The sequence below is a fragment of the Puma concolor genome, chromosome B4 (genome assembly GCF_028749965.1).
Source record: "Puma concolor isolate L17-30 chromosome B4, mPumCon1.1.hap2, whole genome shotgun sequence".
Lineage (NCBI taxonomy): Eukaryota > Metazoa > Chordata > Mammalia > Carnivora > Felidae > Puma > Puma concolor.
Window position 1 is genome coordinate 68,439,346 of NC_141673.1, and position 20,395 is coordinate 68,459,740.

At 43.2% G+C, this 20,395-nt stretch overlaps 1 long non-coding RNA gene across 4 annotated transcripts in view; it reads left to right on the forward strand.

Moving 5' to 3' along the window:
- The window catches only part of LOC147579202 (uncharacterized), a 39,843-nt gene extending 24,285 nt beyond the window's left edge, over positions 1 to 15,558 (forward strand). For 2 of the 4 annotated variants that reach the window (XR_015253658.1, XR_015253657.1), the window contains 2 exons: positions 12,998 to 13,176; positions 14,775 to 15,558. This is a non-coding gene — a long non-coding RNA (uncharacterized LOC147579202). Of the gene's footprint in view, positions 1 to 11,718; positions 13,177 to 14,692 lie in introns of those variants that run through there. The other 2 variants (XR_015253656.1, XR_015253655.1) reach the window with 2 other exon arrangements.
- Positions 15,559 to 20,395: the final 4,837 nt, after the last annotated feature.

Below are 20,395 nucleotides of genomic sequence, written 5' to 3' on the forward strand. Positions count from 1 at the left end.
CTCAAGTGACAGGAAGTTTAGAAGTAAGAGGCGCTTTGAGGCTGGCTGATTCAAGGATTTAACAATGTCATTGGGGTCCCAGATTATTTCCATCTCTCTCCACTGCTGTTGATAGCATCAGCTTCGTTTTGCAACTGAGGCCAATACTGGAGCGTTAGGTTTCCTTCTTCTGGTTAAATGGGAGAGAGAAACAATGGGCGTCCACCAATGGGATCAAGTCCTTCCCTTCTATCTGATTGGCCCAACTTGGGCCCCATGCCCCATCCCTGGACTTACTAACCATCATCAGAGAAATGGCGTGTGTGGATTGGTTTCGAATATCAGATATGACCTCACACCTGTCAGAACGGCTAACACGAACAACTCAGGAAACAACAGATGTTGGCGAGGATGTGGAGAAAGGGGGACCCTTTCGCACTGCTAGTAGGAATGCAAACTGGTGCGGCCACTCTGGAAAACACTATGGAGGTTCCTCAAAAAAATAAAAATAGAACTACCCTACGACTCAGCCATTGCACTACTAGGTATTTATCCAAAGGATACAGAAATGCTGATTCGAAGGAGCACGTGCACCACAATGCTTATAGCAGTGCTATCGACAATAGCTAAATTATGGAAAGAGCCCAAATGTCCATCAACTGGTGAATGGATAAAGCAGATGTGGTATATATATACAATGGAGTATTACTCGGCAATCAAAAAGAATGAAATCTTGCCATTTGCAACTACGTGGATGGAACTAGAGTGAATTACGTGAAGTGAAATGAGTCAGTCCAAGAAAGACAAGTACCATATGATTTCACTCATGTGGAATTTAAGAAGCAAAACAGATGAACCTAGGGGAAAGGAAACAAAAGTAAGATAAAAACAGAGAGGGCGACAAACCATAAGAGACTCTGAAAGACAGAGAACAAACTGCATGTTCCTGGAGGGGTGCTGGGTGGGGGGGATGGACTAAATGGCTGATGGGCACTTGGTGGGATGAGCACTGGGTGTTATATGTAAGTGATGAATCACTAAATTCTACTCCCGAAACCAGTACTATGTTATATGTTAACTAACTTGGATTTAAATTTTTAAAAATTAAAAAAATATATCAGCATCCATTCTTGGAGCTGGAGACGAGCTCAGTTTCCTATTCCTGTGACTCTCATGAGCTGGGTGAACCCTTGAGCAAACTGGATTCTATTTTGGAAAAGGAAGGGAGGACGGGATGCTGGGAAAGACGTAGTGACTCCTACAATAGGCTTTCCCTAGTTCACAGTATGGCTGGAGGCCAGCTCTGTTCCCTCAGATACCAGAAATGTACATTCCTGAAGCCTCTTTGGTCCTGGTCAGAAGTTCTACCATGGAATCACCCACTTTTAGCTATAGCAGCTCAAAGTGGCAACGTCAAAGTATGGAAACTAGTCTCACTTTAATTCATGACCACAAATAGGGATGGGCTCTCCACAGTGCCAGGCGACCCACCCACACGTTCCTTGCTCCTGCAAGGAAACACCTCACAGCTTCTGTCCCCATCCACTCCAACACCTGTTTTCTTCTCTTCTCACATGCTCTGGCTGACGCCTTTCTGTCAGATCCACTGAGAAAACAGAAGCTGCCAGACTGTTCCGTGACCATCTCTGCCATGCGGCCTTCTGTGTGGGACTGTAGATGGCCTGGCTCCTGGCTCAGGCCCGCCCTCACCCTCCACTTGCGCCAGGATCCTCTCCCTCCCCACTCACCTCCTCAGGACCTCGCTCTGGCAAATAGCATCCCCCCCCCAACCCTGTCAGCATACAGAGCCTGCGGGAGCTTGCATCTTAAAAACAAAGCAAAACCACTCTTCCTTGACAGTCTTTCCCACTCTTCCCACAACAGAACGTCTTTAAAATGTGGTGTGGAGTCACTTGACTCCACTGTCTCGATCCTCCCCCTCTCAACTCACTGCCTTTGACCCTCTCACCACCCCTCCCCCATGCCACTGAACTGTTCTAGGCACAGTCAGGAGTGACCAGGATTTTACCAGAGCCGGCCGCTTGCTACATTTGTCAGACGGGATCCCCAGCGCTTTCCTCAGCCTGTCTCTGTCTTCTCTCAGCTTCGACAGCACATGCTCTCCTGGGAAGATTTCCTCAGTGTGTTTCCTAAATCACTTCTTGTGTCTCACTCTCCCCTCTGAGCATTCCAAGTTTGATGTGGGGCCTTCTTTTCTCCTTCCTTCCTCTCCCCTCTTGTCCTTCCTCTCTCTTCCCTCTTGTCCTTCCTCTCTCTTCCCTCTTTCCACCTCTTAACTCCCACACTCATTCGCCCCAATTTATATGCTCTGCTCCCCTGTTTAAATGCCATTCACCGGCAGGTGATGGGCAGATTCAGAGTTCCAACGCTGAGCTACCCACCAAGCTTCAGGCCTACGGAGCCTACCAGCTCCCGGCGTCGTCTGACAGCATCTCCAACCTGCTGTGCCCCGCGTGGAACTTCTGGTTCCTCCCCTCCCCCAGTGGTCTTCAAACGTGTTTCTCCTCACCTTCACAACCTCAGTGAATGACACCACAGTCTGTCTCCTGCTCCTCTCTTCATATATTCATCAAGTCCTGTCATCCCCTCCCTAGGAAAAGCCTAAATCCACCTGCTTTTTTCCAGCCCCAGCGCCAAGCCACAGCCACCTCCCTGAACCACTGTGATAACCTGCCTGTTCTCGCCTTCCGCACAGGGGCCAGAGTGAGCTAAAAATATTAGATCAGATCATCTCACTCCCCAGTGTAAACCCTCCAATGGCTTCCTGTTGTGGGCAGAACAAAATCTAGATACCTTATCATGGCCTGTGAGGCCCTAATGGACCCAGTCATGACCCCTCTCTGCCCTTTTCTGGTGAAACTGGGCTCTGGGCACCTGGACCCTCTTCCAGCCAGACTCGTTCTCATGCAGGGCCTTTCAACTTGCTCTGCTCCCTGACTTACATGACTGGATCTTTCCTGTCACCCAGACCTCAGCTTAAAAGTGACTTCCACAGAGACCTTCCCTGGCCACAGAGTCTAAATTAGCCTCTCACTCCCCATCACTCTTTACCCTTAACCTTGTTCTGTTTTTGTTCTAGAATGTACCACCATTTAAATGATCTTTTCACTTATTTATTTGTTCTCCATCTCCTTCCCCTTCGTATTAGACTACACCCACCAGGGAACAGGATGCTTGATCTTACTTTCTATGTGGTCTCAGCACCTAGAACAACAGTAGGAGCCAATAATAATAATAGTTTAGTGAATGAAGAACTCCGTTTGCCCCACTTACATCTGACTTTCCTGGGAATGGTCAACCGAGGTTGCAGGACAAGTAGCTCACTCTTTTTTCAGTCACCACTTAACCCATGTAGCAACTATCACCAGGCTGTGTGCTTGGACCTGGAGGAAGCCAGGTAGAGAACTTCTAGAACCTGACTTCAAGCCCTCACAGACAAGTGGGTGGCGAGAGGCGAAGCATGAGAAAGTTTGAGTGCCGTAGTATGGCAAATACCAGGAAAGGGGGAAGCACAGGGCGATACTGGAAACTCAAGGAGGAGCATCGAACACAGGAAGGTGAGGTCAACGGTACAAGTCAGCCAGGTGGAGAAGGGATGGAAGGTGGGAGTGAACACTGTAGCAGAGGGAACAAGGGAGGCTCACAAGCCTCGGGAAGCCATGGGAGACACGCAAGGAGGTTAGGAGGACTGGAGACTGAGTTCAAGGAGGACAGGAGGAGGGCACGGAAAGGTAAGAGACGGGACCAGTAGGAAGAGACCATATCATAAAAGGCCTTGTAACAACAGCCACCGCAGCTAACATTGACCAAGAGCACACTATGTGCGAGACACAGAGTTAAGCGCATCACGCGTGTGTCCCATTTAATCCCCACGACAGCCCTGTGAGCTAGGTTCTATCACTATCCTCAATTTACTGGTGGGAAATGTTAAGTTACTTTCCTGAGGACACACAGCGTTGTGGAGTCAGCATGGAAGCCCATGGAAGCATACTGCAAATGCTTTGAGACATAAGCCCTGGGTCTCTTATGACGTTTCTTAATTTCTCTCTCTAGAGCTTAGTTTTCTCACTGATAAAATGGGGCTGATAGCAGTGCTCCTACCACGCGGAATTTGTGAGAGCAAATTTGTGAGAATTTAACGAGGGCGTTCATATAAAAGTGCTTAGCACTGAATCCATATTAGTCCCTGTTCAATAAATATGAGCTACTACTGTTATTATTAAAAATTTTTCTGGAGGGGCGCCTGGGTGGCTCAGTAGGTTAAGCGTCTGACTTCGGCTCAGGTCATGATCTCATGGTTTGTGGGTTTGAGCCCCGCGTGGGGCTCTGTGCTGACAGCTCAGAGCCTGGAGCCTGCTTCAGATTCCGTGTCTCCCTCTCTCTGCCCCTCCCTTGCTCTCTCTCACTCTCTCAAAAATAAATAAACATTAAACATTTTTTTTAAAAAATTTTTGGAAATATTGATACAGAAAGACTACTATTTATACCTGGGGATTTTTTTCCTTGCAGTGGAAACAGGACTTGACAGTTCCTAAAGTTTGGGGCTCTCCTCTTTCATTATGATTCAGTTTACTCGTCCGTACCATATTGTGAATGTCTAACTTTGGTCACTTTTCTCCTCTTCCTCCTCCTCCTCTTTCTCCTTCATCTTCTTTTCCTTCTCCTTCCCCTCCCCCTCCCTCCTCTTTCTATTTGCTAACATCTTTTTAGATCCAGATTGACAGGTAAAAATGCAGAATTGGTATTTCCATGGAAGGATTAATGGCTTGAATTTTTGTTTTTTAGCATAAAATAATGCATGCACAAGTTTTAAAAATTCTAACAATACAAATGGATAAAATATGAAATGTAAAAGCCAACCTCTTTACCTACATCCTCATACATAATGTAATTGCAGCTGAACATAATCATAGCTATTATTTCTTTTTTCCCAGAAATTTCTATGTGTGTAAGTACATGTATATAAATATATGTATAAAAATGTGGCCCTTGGAGTTTCATTTATAATAATACTGTATTCTGCCTTATTTTTTCACCTTAAATAATTTAGTTTGGATAATTTTTCACATCAATATGGATAAATCTATTGATTCTTCTGAACAGCTATATAGTATTCTATTTTACAAGTTATTGTAGTTCATTTAATCCTCTCTTGATGGGCATTTAAATTTTGTCTAGTTTTTAACTCTTACAAATAATATTATTTGTAATATTATAGAATAATTATATTACAAATGTAATATATTACAAATAATATAATTATTTGCAATACATGCTGCCCCGGTACAGTATATATTTGCCTCCTTGTGCAAGTGTTTCTGTGGGCAAAATTCCTAGAAGGGAAATTGCTGAGTTAAAGAAAATGTGCTTTTAAAATGTTAATAGTTATTGCCAAATTGCTTCCCAAAGATGTTGTAGCAATTTGCATTCCATTAACAATATGTGAGAATTCATATGTTTCCCATACCCTTAAGTATGAGCAAAATTAAATTTTTACAAAGATTCTAAGTAAAAAGTGATATCCTGTTTTATCTTTGTCTTTTCTTTGACTATTTAAAAAGCTGAAAAAATCTTTTCATATGTTTATTATTTGCTTTTTTTTTTTTGCCACAAACTATCATTTGCCTATTTTTTTCTTGAGTTTTTCCTTTTTCTTTTTGCTGAGTGTTAGATCTGTTTTTGTATTAAAGAAATTAATCTCCTTCCTGTTATATAAATCGCAAGCATTTTTTTTTTTCTATCCTGTGGTTTGTTTCTTAACTTTGTGTATGGTATTCTCTGTTTTGCAGAAGTGTTAATTTTTATGTAATTTTGTCAGTCTTGTATTATCTGTCTCCTGACCTTCTCCAGTTCAAAATCTGGGAAAAAAAATTACCTGTGATTTTTCTAGAGTTGTTATAATTTTGTGTTTTATGTTTAAGCTATTGATCCATTTAGAAATTATTCGAACCGAAGAAGGGAGGTACTTTAGCATCCCCCCCCCACCCCGCCCCGTGCCTTGTCTGTCACAACATTTCTAAATTATTCATATTCTTCCATTGGCTTAAAATACCATTTTGTTTATATTCAAATGTATTTGGGTCTATTTCTGGGATCTCTGTTCTCCACTAACATCTTTGTTATTTCCTGTACTTTCTGTGTAATGTCTTTCTGTGTTTCCTGTAATTTCTCTACCTGTCACATGTCTTAATGTTGGGTATAGTTAGTTGTCCTTCATTATTCTGTTTGTTCTCATACTGGCTATTTTCATTCCATTATTATTCCACATGAGCTTTGTATCATTTTATCAGATTCTCAAAGAAATCCTACTGACATTTGCATTGGAATTACGGTTGTTCCAGAGAGAGGAAGCTGTGTTGTTCCATTCACTCCTGTCTTCTTTTATGTTCCCAAACTAATCGGGATAGGATGGGCTATGCTGCAAGAATAATTAAAGCTTTAAATCTCAGCAGATTAATTCAACAAAATTTTGTTTCTCACGCATACAAATTCCAATGTAGCTCAGCAGCTCTCCAGGATAGGAGTCCATTTCTGTAGTAATTTGATCTTTTTTTTTTTTCTTTTTGAGAGAGAGCAAGCAAACACGTGTGTGAGTGGGGGAGGGACAGAAAGAAAGGGAAAGAGAATCCCAAGCAGGCTCTGTACTGTCAGCACAGGGCCTGACGCGAGGCTCGAACTCACAAACTGTGGGAGATCATGACCCGAGCCGAAATCAAGAGTCAGGTGCTTAACAGGCTGAGCCACCCAGATGCCCCAAGGCCAACTTAATCTTATAGCTTTGCTTTCTCAACACGAGGCCTCCATGGACTGTGGAAGAGACATTTACTGTTCGATGACTATCCATGTGCTCCTTTAAATTTCTAGCCCCAGAGTACTTAGGTGGGGACATAAGACTAATTCTGGCCAATGGGTTTTGAGCTAAAGTGATGTGTGTCACTTCTTGGTCAAAACTTAGAAAAACAGATGTAAATTTCTCCTGTGATCTTTTCCCTTGTTGGACAGTTGCTGAGACCATCAGCTGAGATGATTTGGCCAAAGACAGATAGACCCCTCCTCAATAACTGAGTCACTTCATGGAAGGCAGTTGCCCTGGAGAATTACCTGGCTCATAATCAAACCTAGTATGCATATGAAATAACCCTTATTGTATCAAAGTCACTGAAATTCTTGCCATAAGTGTGTATGTATATGTATATATACACACCTATATGCACATATATACACATATACATATATGTATGTATACACACATATACATATATATGCACTCATATATACCCATGTATGTACACATAAACATAAACATATGTGTGTGTATGTAATATATGTATATGTGTGTGTATATATATATATATATACACACACACACACAAAATGAAACCTATCTTGACCAATACAAAAATTAGTACCAAAAGTGATACAGTGCTGAAAAATACACTTAAAATATTGACTTAGCAATCAGTTGGTAGCAATGGGAAAACTGATATCAGAGGCTGGGAAGAAGGCAAAACATTCGGTAAAGGTGTTGCTTTTGATTATCCTGAAGGTGGTTCATTTACCAAACTCATAGTTCAGTGGGGGAAATGTCAGGAAACAGAACCTTAGAACTTATGAGGTTGCTACTGGTTATGTTTGGAAAAGAATTGAAAGAGAGAGAGAGAGAGAGACTAAGAGAAACAGAACGAGTTGGAGAGGGTTGGGGCAAAAAAGCAAAGGAATAAAGCTCATTTAAGAAGTCCCTCAAAGAGAATATTGATTGTGGTTCCTTGTTCACGGAGATGTCTGGACACAGATAGACAGAGCCTACTGCATTTTTGACAGAGTTGTAGTGGACTGCCAAAGAAACCGTGAGCTTGTTCTTAAAAGCCAGAGGTCCCAACCTCAATTCCTGGCAGGAAACGGGCTACGAGAGCTGTGTGGCCCTATGGAGGGACTCCTCCAGCCCCCACCCCATGCCCACTTCCGGTTTCACCAGGGAAGGTAATCGAATAGGAAGGACTTCCCAGATGTGGCACCAAGGAGCTCCGAGAACTGCCCCACAGCCCAGGAATGGACCAGGAAGGTTGTGTTTGTACCCATGGTGTGCTGTTTGAACCAGTGTAGGGCAGTTGTCCTGCATTTACCTAATCTGATTCTATCAGAAATTTTGAGACTGGGACCGTTATCTGAGAGGTCCCGTTAATCTGAGAGGCTTTCTTGTTTTGAGGTAATAAGAACTAAGGCTATTGTGGGGGCTGGCCATCTCTCATCCATCAAGCGTGCTGAGAATTCTGTAGAGAAAGCTGATTTTTTCTTTAGAGAAAAGAAAAAAAAAAGCTTTTTGTACAGAAGAAGAGATAAGAAACCATATTTATAAGGGGAGGAGAGAAAGAGATAGAGAAATATGATGTGGGTCCTTGGGAGCTTTCTACTCCCCCGGCTACCCCTAGTTCAAGTCCCCAGCTATATTCCCATGGGTTCCAGGAGACACCCCTATATCATTATAGTCCATCTCCTTTTCTTGTTTAAGTTTGATTGAGTCAGTTTCTAGTTCTTAAAATTAAAAAAAAAAAACAAACGTAACAGAGGAAGTTCCCATACCCTATCACTGCAAAACATCTCCAGGAAGGGACCACCCCTTCCTTCCTGCTGCATAGGTTGTGGTCACAGCCATGCCCATGAGATTTCTCAGACTGGTCTGATTTCAAAGTCAGTATGGGGGAAGCTGGAATATTGGCTCATGCTTCCATCCCCACCTACACTGGCCAATTTTAACGATGGCCTCTTAGTAACAACATTGAGAAAACTAAAAATAAAGCATAATGATTCCAATTTTCCTTGGAGGAAACTCTCTTCTTTATTTCCCGTACGCATTTGCTTTCCTGTCCTCTAGAAAGTTAATTTCCTACCATCTCCTTTCATCCCATCTTGCAACATCTCCCTCCCCTTCCTTCCTCACTGTCACTTGATGACTTACTTCTTATTCCACTGAGGAAGAAAAAGAAATAGCCAGAAGATGACATTCTTATCCTTCCAGACCAAATCTGCCAGACTGCCATCAACTGCACCCGTGGTCTCTGCCCTCCCTCCAGCGCTTATCAGCACTGTCCAAGAGAGCTGTCCTTGATGATAGAGATGTCCCGTACTGTCTCTGTTCAATACACCAGTCCCTTGCCACGTGTGGCCATGGAGAACTTGAAATATGGCTGGTGCAACCTAGGAACTGAACTGTACCTTTTATTTGATTGCAATTAATTTAAATTTAAATAGCCATATGTGGCTAGCAGCTGCTGTGTAGAACAGCACGGGGATAGAGAACTCTCGAGTTCTGCCATGAAGCGAACAAAGAAGTGAATGGGATGGATAGTCACAGAGGGATGGGGTCAGAGCTGCATTTTTTAAAAGATGGATAAATAATATTTTAGCCAAGCTGATGGAAATAATCTAGCAGAGATAGAAAAATGGATGAAGCAGGAGAAAGCAGAGTCAATTATAGAAACAAAATAGATCCTAGGCAGGAGCAGGTCATTGCCTATGGCGGCACTGTCTCATACGGCAGCTGGTGGCGACCCGTGACTATTTAAATTTACATTAATTCGAACATAATGAGGGGCACTGGGTGGCTCAGTTGGTTAAGCATCCGACTTCGGCTCAGGTCATGATCTCGCAGTCCATGAGTTCGAGCCCCGCATCGGGCTCTGTGCTGACAGCTCAGAGCCTGGAGTCTGTTGCAGATTCTGTGTCTCCCTCTCTCTCTGCCCCTCTCCCACTCACACTCCCTCTCGCTCTCTCTCTCAAAAATAGACTTTCAAAAAATTTTTAAAAAGGACGTAATGACATGTTAAATTTATTTCTCAGTCACACTAGTCACATTTCAAGTAACTTCCATATTGGATATAATTTCCATCATCGAAGAAAGTGCTGTTAGAGACTGCGGCTCTACACTATCTGTCTTCATTTCATATTACATTTCTCTTTCTTGCATTTTTAAAAAAAGTTTTTAAGGTCAGCTTTATCCATGTTCATAGTTTTGAGAGCCAGAAAGCCTTACAATTTGTTTCTTCATTCCTTTCCCCATTTTCTACTCTCCAAGTAACTACATTCAACTCATTTAGCTTTTTAAAGAATGTTTGTGTCTCTGATTCTAAATAATTTTCTTGTACTGCTTCTCAATTGTTTTCCAAGGTCTGGGCATTGCTGTGATTTCTTTATGAAACGTATGGATCTAGCCTGGTTATACCTCTCCCCTATGACACTGCTCAGCAACGCGTGAACACTTCCTGCCCCTAGCTCTCAACGGAGTCAAGCAATTTTTATGGTTAGATCAGTATTTAGTGTTTTAACTCTCCAGCAAGTTTTAATCACATTGTAAAATCCCAAATCCTTACCCTGATGTGCAAGACCCTCCCTGATCTGTCCCCTGGGCACCTTTTTCACCCTTGTTCACCACACATCACCCACACTACAACCTTGAAGTACCTCTGACACGTTTCTATTTCAGGGCTTTCCCACTTACTATTCCCACTGCCTACAATGTTTGACTCACAAGGCTTTCCCCTCAGGCCATTCAACTGTCGCCTCCCCAGACAGACTGTCCCTGGATACCTTACAGGATGGAGGAAACTCTGTCATTCTCTATCCCTTTGTTCTGCTTAATTTTTCTTTTTCTTATGATCTTGAACAATACCTGGCCTTACATTGTTGTGTACCTATTTTTTTATTTTCTCTGTTCTCCACTAAAATGTACGCTTCATGAGAGCAGGATCTTAGACTTCTGTTTCACTCCAGTGTCCCCAGCACCTAGAACATTGTCTAGCTCATAGTTGGTGCTCAAAAATTACTTGTCCAAATAAGTGATGAGTGAGTAAATTGACGAACTTAACAGTTTAGAAGCTGAGCCCATTTTGCATTGGCACTGGTGGGAAAAAGGAGTTCTGTTCAGGCAAACCCAGGGAAACAACTCAAATGTTGGTGCACGTCCATTTCCCACGGGCCAGGACGCTGTCCTGAGCAGCTAGAGGGTGGCGTTCTGACACATGATCTTGTTGGCTCCTTAAGATGACCTCTTAGAGGAGCACAGAGCATCTTGTTTCTTGGTTCTTTAAAAATAATCCTGTCCTAGGGGCCCCTGGGTCGCTCAGCCCATTAAGCGTCTGACTTCGGTGCAGATCATGATCTCGAGGTTTGCGAGTTTGAGCCCTGCGACAGGTTCTCTGCTGTCAGCGCAGAGCCTGCTTCTGATCCTCTGTCCCTCTCTCTCACTGCCCCTCTCTACTCCCTCCTCTCTCTCAAAAATAAATAAACATTAAAAAAATAATAATAATCCTGTCTTAATTAGGAGGTAACATGGAAATTCCTTTTTCATCACGGATCATTGGTACTTTGCTAGAAGATCACTTGTGCAGCTACTGCCCATGTTGGTACCAAAGTGTGATAGATGGTGTTCACTTCCTTGCTCTCCACTGGGCAGAATTCAATGTTATAACAACATCCTGTCCATCCCTCCCAATAAACCAGAGAATGTATTCAGTGAAGTTAGGACAAGTACCCAGCTGTCCAGAAAGGTAATCCAGCCCCAAGGTTATGGACTTAATAGTTCATAAAATCCCACAGATCCTATAAGTGTACTTAATTATCAAATCTTCTTGGCTAAAATATGTATATAGGTCTTTGTTGACTATATAATTCTAAGTGCTCAGTTGGGATACATTCTAAAATCTAGTACATGGGGTGCCTGGGTGGCTCAGTTGGTTAAGCGGCCGACTTCAGCTCAGGTCATGATCTCACGGTCCGTGAGTTCGAGCCCCGTGTCGGGCTCTGTGCTGACAGCTCAGAGCCTGGAGCCCGTTTCAGATTCTGTGTCTCCCTCTCTCTCTAACCCTCCCCTGCTCATGCTCTGTCTCTCTCTGTCTCAAAAATAAATAAACGTTAAAAAAAATTAAAAAAAATAAATAAAATCTAGTACAAAACATATTTCAAAGGTAACTTCTATTTATTTTTGCAAATGTAATTTTATTTTTCTTACATAAGTAATACTTTTTATTTTTGAAATCTTAGAAACTATAGTTAAACAATCAGAAGAGAACTGAAAATATCTATAATTACTACTGCACCATTGACATTGATTTGTATAACTTCCAGGTCCTTCTGAGAATACGTTTTGATGTAGGCATAACATTATTAAGTAGATAAGCTTCACATTCTTATACCGAGAAGATCCCCTGGAAAATACGGGGGTTAGAAGAAAAAAACAAATGCTTTTGGGTAGATACGTTTCAGCAGCATTAATATCAAACTGACTGTTCACAAAAGTTCTGCCACTTGAATATCGCTTTAGCCATTTTTTGCAAAACAATAAAAAAAAAAAAAAAAAAAGAAAGAACGAGAAAAAAGAGAAAGTGTGTGCCGTGTGCCAGGCTGCTGTGATGCAAATACCGTCAGTCGACATAAAGTAATGGCCAGAATGAAAACCCCAAACACATATGGCTGGTAGAATATCTGTGGCTAATAATTATTTTTAAGGGTTTTTTTTGAGAGAGAGAGCGCACACACGCATAAATAAAACATTGAAAAATAACAGTAAGTCCTTTTGAACTTACTTTGCTTAAGAAGTAGTGGACCAAAGGGAAACATTCAAATATCATCTGGATTGAATCTAAACCAAACTCATAGTCCTTTTGAATTTTTGCTCTGAGGATCTGTGAGACTGAAGCAGGGTTTTCCACATTCGCAGAGATAGATGAAGGGTTTCTGGGTCGTGCTGTGAGTGTAACTGGTCATCAGAGGAAGTGGTACAGTCTGTCCGTAGGCTAGAACACACAGAGCGATCTCTACGTGCACTTTGTATCTGGTGCCACAAAGGCTTTAGGGATATGGGGTGAACAACACAGAAATGCATTCCACCCTCCTTGAGTTCACTGTCCAGTGAGATGACCATTAAACAAACAAGTACTTAGTCCCAAAGGAGAACAAATGACTTCAGTAGTGAATAACTGAAGAGCCAATCTTTGTCTCCAAGCTTCAGATGAAACCTCCCGGAGGATCCAGTGGAATGCCAAAGGTGAAGGAGGAGTTGGTCCCCACCTCAGCCCTTCCCCGGAACTTCTGGCAAGAGGCAACAGAACACCAAAGGCTCAGAGGCAGACATTCACAAAACTATAGGAAGACCTCTGTGGCTAAAGAATAAGTGAAGGAGAGGTAAGTTCTTGGTTTATTCTACTGCTATACACATAAACACCATTATAAATAGGGGTGGTGGATATTTACGAAGAGAATCATCAAGCTATGGTGTTAAATCGACAGAATACAAAATTCAGCCCCTTCTTTCTATAATTCTGATCAGCCCTCCTCAGTCTCCCTTCTTTGTTCCCACTTTGAAGGTTGATAAGCTGCATAGTTCTGTCTTTGGTCTTGGTCCTCTTTTGTTCTTATGCTGCACACTCTCCTTGAAGATCCCTGGCGTTTCTCAAACAAGTCTGATAGCCTTTGCCCATCCAGGACACTCCTCCCCTCTGTCTTCTCATGGGGTGCTCTCTCTTCCTTTAGGTTTCTGCTTGGATGTAACCTCTTCAGAGAGGCCTTCTGTGATCCCTTACCACTCTCTGTTCCCTTAATGTCCTGTACTTTTCTTGAGAGCACTGATATGTCTGGCATTGCATGCTATTGTATTTCTTATTGTGGGTCTCCTTCCCACTCGAATGTAAGTTCCATGATGCCAGAACCTTCGTCTTCTGTTCACTGCTGCGTAAACATTCAGCTACCCATACCATGTTGCTGGTATAAAGTAAACAATAAATATTTGTGGCATGGCTAGATTAATGGGTACATGAATCAAGGATAAAATGCATTTCATGCTGTCAATGGATTGAGCTACTACCCACATGCCCACGACTCCAAAACCCAGACTTCCTGCCTTCTCTCTCTTGAGGGCCAGATCCACTCATCCAACTTCCTGTGGGACATCTGTGTTGTCATGATCTAGAGGCACTCAGATTAGCATACCCCGAATAGAACTCATCAACCCCAGTAACCTCATCGTGCTCTTCCTCTTGCGCTTTCTTTTGTGATGTGAGTGACTCCACCGTCTGCCCAGTTGCCCAAGCTAGAAGCCTGAGAATCGTGTTCCGTTTCTTCCTCTCCCTTATCCTCTGCATTCGGTCACTAAATCCTGCTGATTCTGTCCTTTTGACTTGATTCCATTCCTGTACAGCCCCACCGACAGCACATGATTCACTTGTTTCTCATTTCTTTCCTGAATTATTGCCCCTGACTAGCTGGCCTATCACGAATCTTGTCTCCACCAAATTCATGCTTTGCCATGCCGTAAGGAAAATCTTTCTACGGTACAACTGCACTCATGCTTAACATTCCCCAGCGGCTCCCCTTTGCTGTAAGGTAACAGTCAAGCTGCTACGTATGGCGTGCAAAGCCAATTAAAATTCAGCCCCCATCTAAATTCTAGAGCGTGTCTCTCACTAAGTCTCCTTTTGTCTCCATCTTGCTCCGCCACCACCATTCACACGAGCACAATGACGTGCCAGAAATATTTCCAATAAATATTTCTGGGTCACATTCTCAAAACAGCATGTTTTTCTTGGTTTCTTGGTTGACCCTCAAGTTTCTGGATAAAAGGAAGGGTCCTTAGAGACAATGGGGCTTACAATGACCTCACTCCCGGCTAAAACCTTTCTGAAAGTCTGCCTCTTTGTGGAAGGTGGAGAGCTATGCTCTCTGAAGGAGCCTGATCAAAACTGTGAAAGGAAGACCAGTCGTGTTCTCAATTTCTTCATTTCCAGGGAAGAGGTAAGCCTTCAATTTGTAATCAGGGGATCGTCCTGACACCGAGAACTTCTCCATCTCACTGACATGCCTCCGTTGATACTGGAATTTTTTCCTTAAAGAAACATCATGCCTATCTCTACATGGGTCCACACAGCTTTCAAGCAGAATAGGGTATCTGGTTAGTCTTTATAAATCTAAATGGAATAACCAGGACCCACGAGTAGAAGCTCCAGTCATGCCTATTCATTCCTTGGACTTAATAAAAGGGATACATCCCTGGAAATTCAAGCTGTCCAACAAATGAATGAGCCGTCTGGCAAGGTAATGGGTGCCCCATCATTGAGGATACCCAAACAGAACATAGATATCCACTCCATGGTTATTAGATGTTTCAAGGGAATCTTACATCTGAACAGGTGTTGAGTCAAATGAGCACAGATGTCCCTTCCTTACTCTGATATTCTTATTTGTCTCTGAGTCAAAGGATAATTACACAGTCCTCCATTTTACTTTGGCTGTAGAGACCTAGACTTTGGTTAACAGATGGTAAAACAGACTTCGAAACTAAAAGCCCAGGAATTATTGTGCCTATTTTTGTCAGTTGGTTTTGTATAATCCTGAGATTAAAAAAAAAATACTCCAAAGAAAGTTGTTTGTAGAATGAATTTCATCATAGCGAGTATTGTCACAGTAAAACATTCCCATGGCCAGTATATTGTCAAATCGCAAATGATGAGGCACTGTGATGAACTGATGAACACTTTTCAATGCATTAAATAATTTGGGCCTGTTTTTGAAGTTTACTGGAGTCTGACAAGAACACCTTTTTTTTCTTTCTTTCTTTCTTTTTTTTTTTTTTTACATTCTGTTGGTTGATTCTGTGAAATGAGCAGCTGTTTGATACAGACTTTTAAAGTTCCAGGTTTCAAAATTAAAGATCATAGAGAAGCTTTCAGTGAGTTTAAGGATTCAAGCTCGGACAAATTATATATAGTATTTGTTAGGATATACTTAGGGAAAGAGAAACCGTTTAGATATTTCAAACAGAGGGAACTTAATATAAAAATTGGTTCCAAGGGCGGGGGAAAGGCTGGAGGAGCAAGAGGGAAAAAAAAAAAAAATCAGGTTACTGAAAAGAGCAACCCCAGGAAAGCAGTTCCTCCCCGAGCCGGGGCCGCTGTGACTCAGGAGTCAGGAGCGGACACCCCAGAGCAGGCCTTGCTGGGAGCTGCCAGACCACAGCTGCAGCCGTGGGACGCCCCTGTCCCCCACCAGGAGCTGGCCCGGCTGCTGTAGCTGCTGCCACTCTTGCTGCTGCCCCTTCCACCGAAACTGACCGCCAAGATGGGAAGAGAGTCAGTTCTCTACTCTTTGTAACTTCCAGGGTCTCTTGGAGCCTGCATCCAACAGGAAGCAGGGGACAAGGGCCCAGGAAAGCATGGCCGGCAGGACCTCAGCCCCTAACTGTCCAGAGCAGTGCACAGAGGAGCGATTGAGCTAAGGGCACAGGGGCAAAGGTCACCAAAGCTTAGAGGCTGGTGACTGATGTGAAAATGTTGGGGTTCAGAGCAAACGGCTGCTAGGAAAGAATTCTTGAGACATCGTCAGTGCAAAACGGTGGTTTTATTAAAGTGCAGGGACAGGACCCGTGGGCAGATAGAGCTGCCCTGGGGTTGTGACAGGTGACTGATTACATACCTTCAAGTTGGGAGGGGGTTAGGGACAGCGTACGTCTCTGAGGAATTTTGGAAGCAAGGTTTCCAGGGCCTTGAGGGAGTTAGCTATTGTTTGGAAAAGGTCATTTATTACTGTTTAGTAAAACCTCCGTCATGAGACCCTTCAGATGTGTATCAGTGGGCCATATGCTGGGAGGTGATTGCTAATATATATCTTGGAGGTAGAGATAAAGGAAGTTCCCAAAGGAATTTCTATATGTTAAAGAAGACTTACAGCGTCCTGGAGATGGGGATAATGTTAAGCTAACATTGCCTTTTGCCCTTAGCAAAGTATTAACACCGAGGTAGCTGAGTTCCTAGAGGAAGGTCACTCCGCCTATATCAAGGACTTGTCCTCGGGCTGTAAGTAGTAAGGAAATTTAATTTTTTCTTTTGCCTTCGTTTCCCACATCAGTGACTATTGTCCTAATTTTCAAAGAGGGGCTAACAGTGATTTCTGTCAAGAGTAAACCAATTAGAATGGCACCAACCTCTAGCAAGATTCTAGAATAGGTGACTAAGTGATTGTGGGGACTGTTATTTTATTGTGTTTGATACCTCTGGAAACCAGAGAATTGCGAGGGCCAAATCTTAGCAATTCCGAAAATGGAAAATATGGGCCATCTCAGGGTACAAGGGTCTGAGAAACTTGTTCCAAATCCGAAAGCAGACATTCTAGATGAGCATAGAGTCCCCTGGTCCATTAAAGTCCATGCATATGTAACATTTCACAGATGGAGAGGGCTTTTGAGATCTGGCAAGACCACCGAGATCTCCTTTATCTCTGTGACAGTGGCTGGGATTCAGATCACTGAGCGCCTTGTCTGAGGTCACACACCTGAAGTTGTCGAGGTGGGTGTACAAGTCAGCTTGCTGTCAGTGCTCTACTCCACGCCAGTCCCCATAAAGGATGGAGCAATATGCAGCTAGGTGGCATCTCTGTAAGGGTGATTATTGTCTTTGCTGTTGAGATGGAAGTTTTGCAGGGAATCATCCAAACCCTGGTTCTCCAGCCACTGTGTGACCCATGGCAAGCTTTGGTGAAGCATTGCAGGAGTCGGGAATGGGGTTAAGACGTGTCCTTGACATCAGGGACATGCCTGGGCAGGCTCGAGCCTGCTGGGTTCCCTTGGTTCCATATCCTCTTCCTAGTTGGAACTAGAAACTGTGTTTGGAGACTACTGTTTACACTAAAGGTATTGCTTCCTAAATTTATTAAAGTTTGCCTGAATAAATTCAAGCATCACTACTGAAAGTAGCACCTAGTTCACCTCTAGGAAAATTTAATTAAGTCAAAAGGAAATTTGAAAGGAAAAATAGCCATGCCCACTGTCTTCATTCATTGGGGCTGCTATGAAAAATACCACTGACCGGGTAGCTTATAAACAACAAAAATGTACTTCTCACCATTTTGGAGGCTGGAATCTGAGATCAGGGTGCCAGCGTGGACAGATGAGGGCCCTCTTCTGGGTCATGGACTTCTCCTGTGTCCTTGCATGGTGGCAGGGGCTACAGAACTCTGTGAGGTCTGTTTTATAAGAGCATTAATCCCATTCATGAGGGGTCCAGCCTCATGATCTGAGCACCGCCCAAAGGCCTCACCTCCCAGACCATCACATAAGATGTTAGAATTTCAGCATATGAATTTGGGGAGATGGAGGGGACACAAACGTTCAGACATACGCAAACCTAGCATCCACTTAACTGTCATTCACTAAACTGCCCCTTGTAGACCTGCTTTGTGCCTGGCTCTGACTCTGCCTTTTATATGCATTGCTTAAAGTCCTTAACCACACTTCTAGGGGCCCCTGGGTGACTCAGTCAGTTGAGCGACCAATTTGGGCTCAGGTCATGATCTTGCAGGTTGTGAGTTTGAGTCCCGCCTTGGTCTCTATGCTAACAGCTCGGAGCCTGTGTCTCTCTCGCGATCTGCCTCTCCCCCACTCTCTCTCTCTCTCAAAAATAAACATTAAAAAAAATTTAATAAATTCAAATAAAATCCTTACCACTCTCCTGTGTAGGTGTGATGTAAGGATTACCTGTCCTTTAAGGATAAGAAACAGATTCAGAGGGTTATCACATGCTAGTAGTGGTGAGGTTTGGGGGTGATGGGGGGGCGGGTCCAGAGCCGATGGCCAAGAAAGAATTCTTGAAAACGTCTTTGGTGCAAAAAGGTGATTTTTATTAAAGCACGGGGACAGGACTTGTGGGCAGAAAGAGATGCACTGGGGTTGTGAGGAATGGCTGGTTCTACACTATGGAGTTAGGGAGGCAAAGTCAAAATGGAGGCCTCCAGAGGGACTTTGATATGCCAAGGAGGACTCCTAAGATACCTGACGCCTTGTTATTGTCAAGCCAGTAAAGCGTCAACAGTAGGAAGGTAGGGGGTTCCCGGGGGAACTCTATACTCTGCATTTGCCCCAAGTGTCTGCCGATGGGCTGCAGGCCATGAGGAAATTCAACTTTACCTGCCATTTTCCTCTTGCTTTTGTTTCCCATATCATTATTGAGGGGTGATGTTCGAGTGTATAGGCTTCTGGAGATCAGGCTACTGACAAGATCACCTTTTTCTTGTAGCTTACTAAGTTATTTGTAAACTGATGGAGACCCATGTCCTGTATGACTGTGATCTCTATCGGCTGGCCATTTGTTTTCTTTCCTTTGTCCTTGAGGAGCCAGGGGTGCCTGGGGAATATCACACCTATCCCACCTGGGGAGGAGGGGTGCGGCAGCTTGCACTGAGCCCTCAGCCCACCCCACACTGCTTCATCGGTAGAAGAGGAAAGTCTGAGAGCTGAACCGAGTCCCTCTGAGCCCAAAGGGCGTCCTCTTCCCACTCGGATACACCTGGTTTATGTCACTTTTTTTTTTCTGGAAAAGTCACAGGAATTGTACCTCAAGGATAGTACTCGAAAATGCATTTGTTAAAGAAATAGAAATCCATTTATAAACACGAGTCGATGTCACGTTCTAATAAAATAAAACGGGCTCTTAGGTGCTTGCAGTGAACTTCTGAAATATTTATGTGGCTCCCAGAGAGAGGTTATTTCGCCACTGATGAGATTCTGGGACTTCATTAACCTTAATAAAATTACGTCTGATTCTTTAAATCAAGCAAGAATAACGTAAAACTGAGGACAACTTCTGGCTTAGAGTAGAACATTGCCCATGGCTGGGGGACATGTCACTGTAATGATACTAAGTATTTGGAAGGGCTGGTGAACATTTGCAATCTGCAGTTAGTGGGAAACCAACCGTAAGGCTAATGTGTTACTGTGCTAGGAATCTATTTTATTGAAGACAAATGATCTCTTTGGTAGATATTTTAAGAAAGGAGGTTACATTTTTTCTTGTTACGTTTATTTCCAAAGTATCCTCACTAACTGCAGCACAGGTTGGCTATTTCTGTAGAGGAGCAGGGAGTAAACATTTAGGCTTTGCAGATCACATGCCTCTCTGTTGCACCTATTCAACGTTACCACTGTAGCGTGAAAGTACCTCAGACAATAGGGAAAAGAATGAAAATGGCTGTGCTCCAATAAAACTTTATTTACAAAGTGGGAGGCCAGGGAGAGGACTATAGTTTGCCCACCTCTGGACTACAGTGTTAGAAGGCACCATCATAAAAGTTACTTCTACCTATATGCCCAAGAGACTATCAAACCAAAGAAGCCTAGTGACATTTATTAATTTTTTATGTCACTGTACATACTGGGACATGCAAAGCCAACACAGAATATGACGTTTATGCAATGTGTTACTGTACTTAATTTAAAGGATTTGGATGAAATCTTTGGTGTTAATTTCTTTGTTGTATTTCTTAGTGACTTTGCATAAAAACAAAAGAATCTAGACGCAAGTGATGGAAAGAGGCCAGGATGAGTTTCCAGGTGTTCAGAATCTAACAACTGATGGCAGTG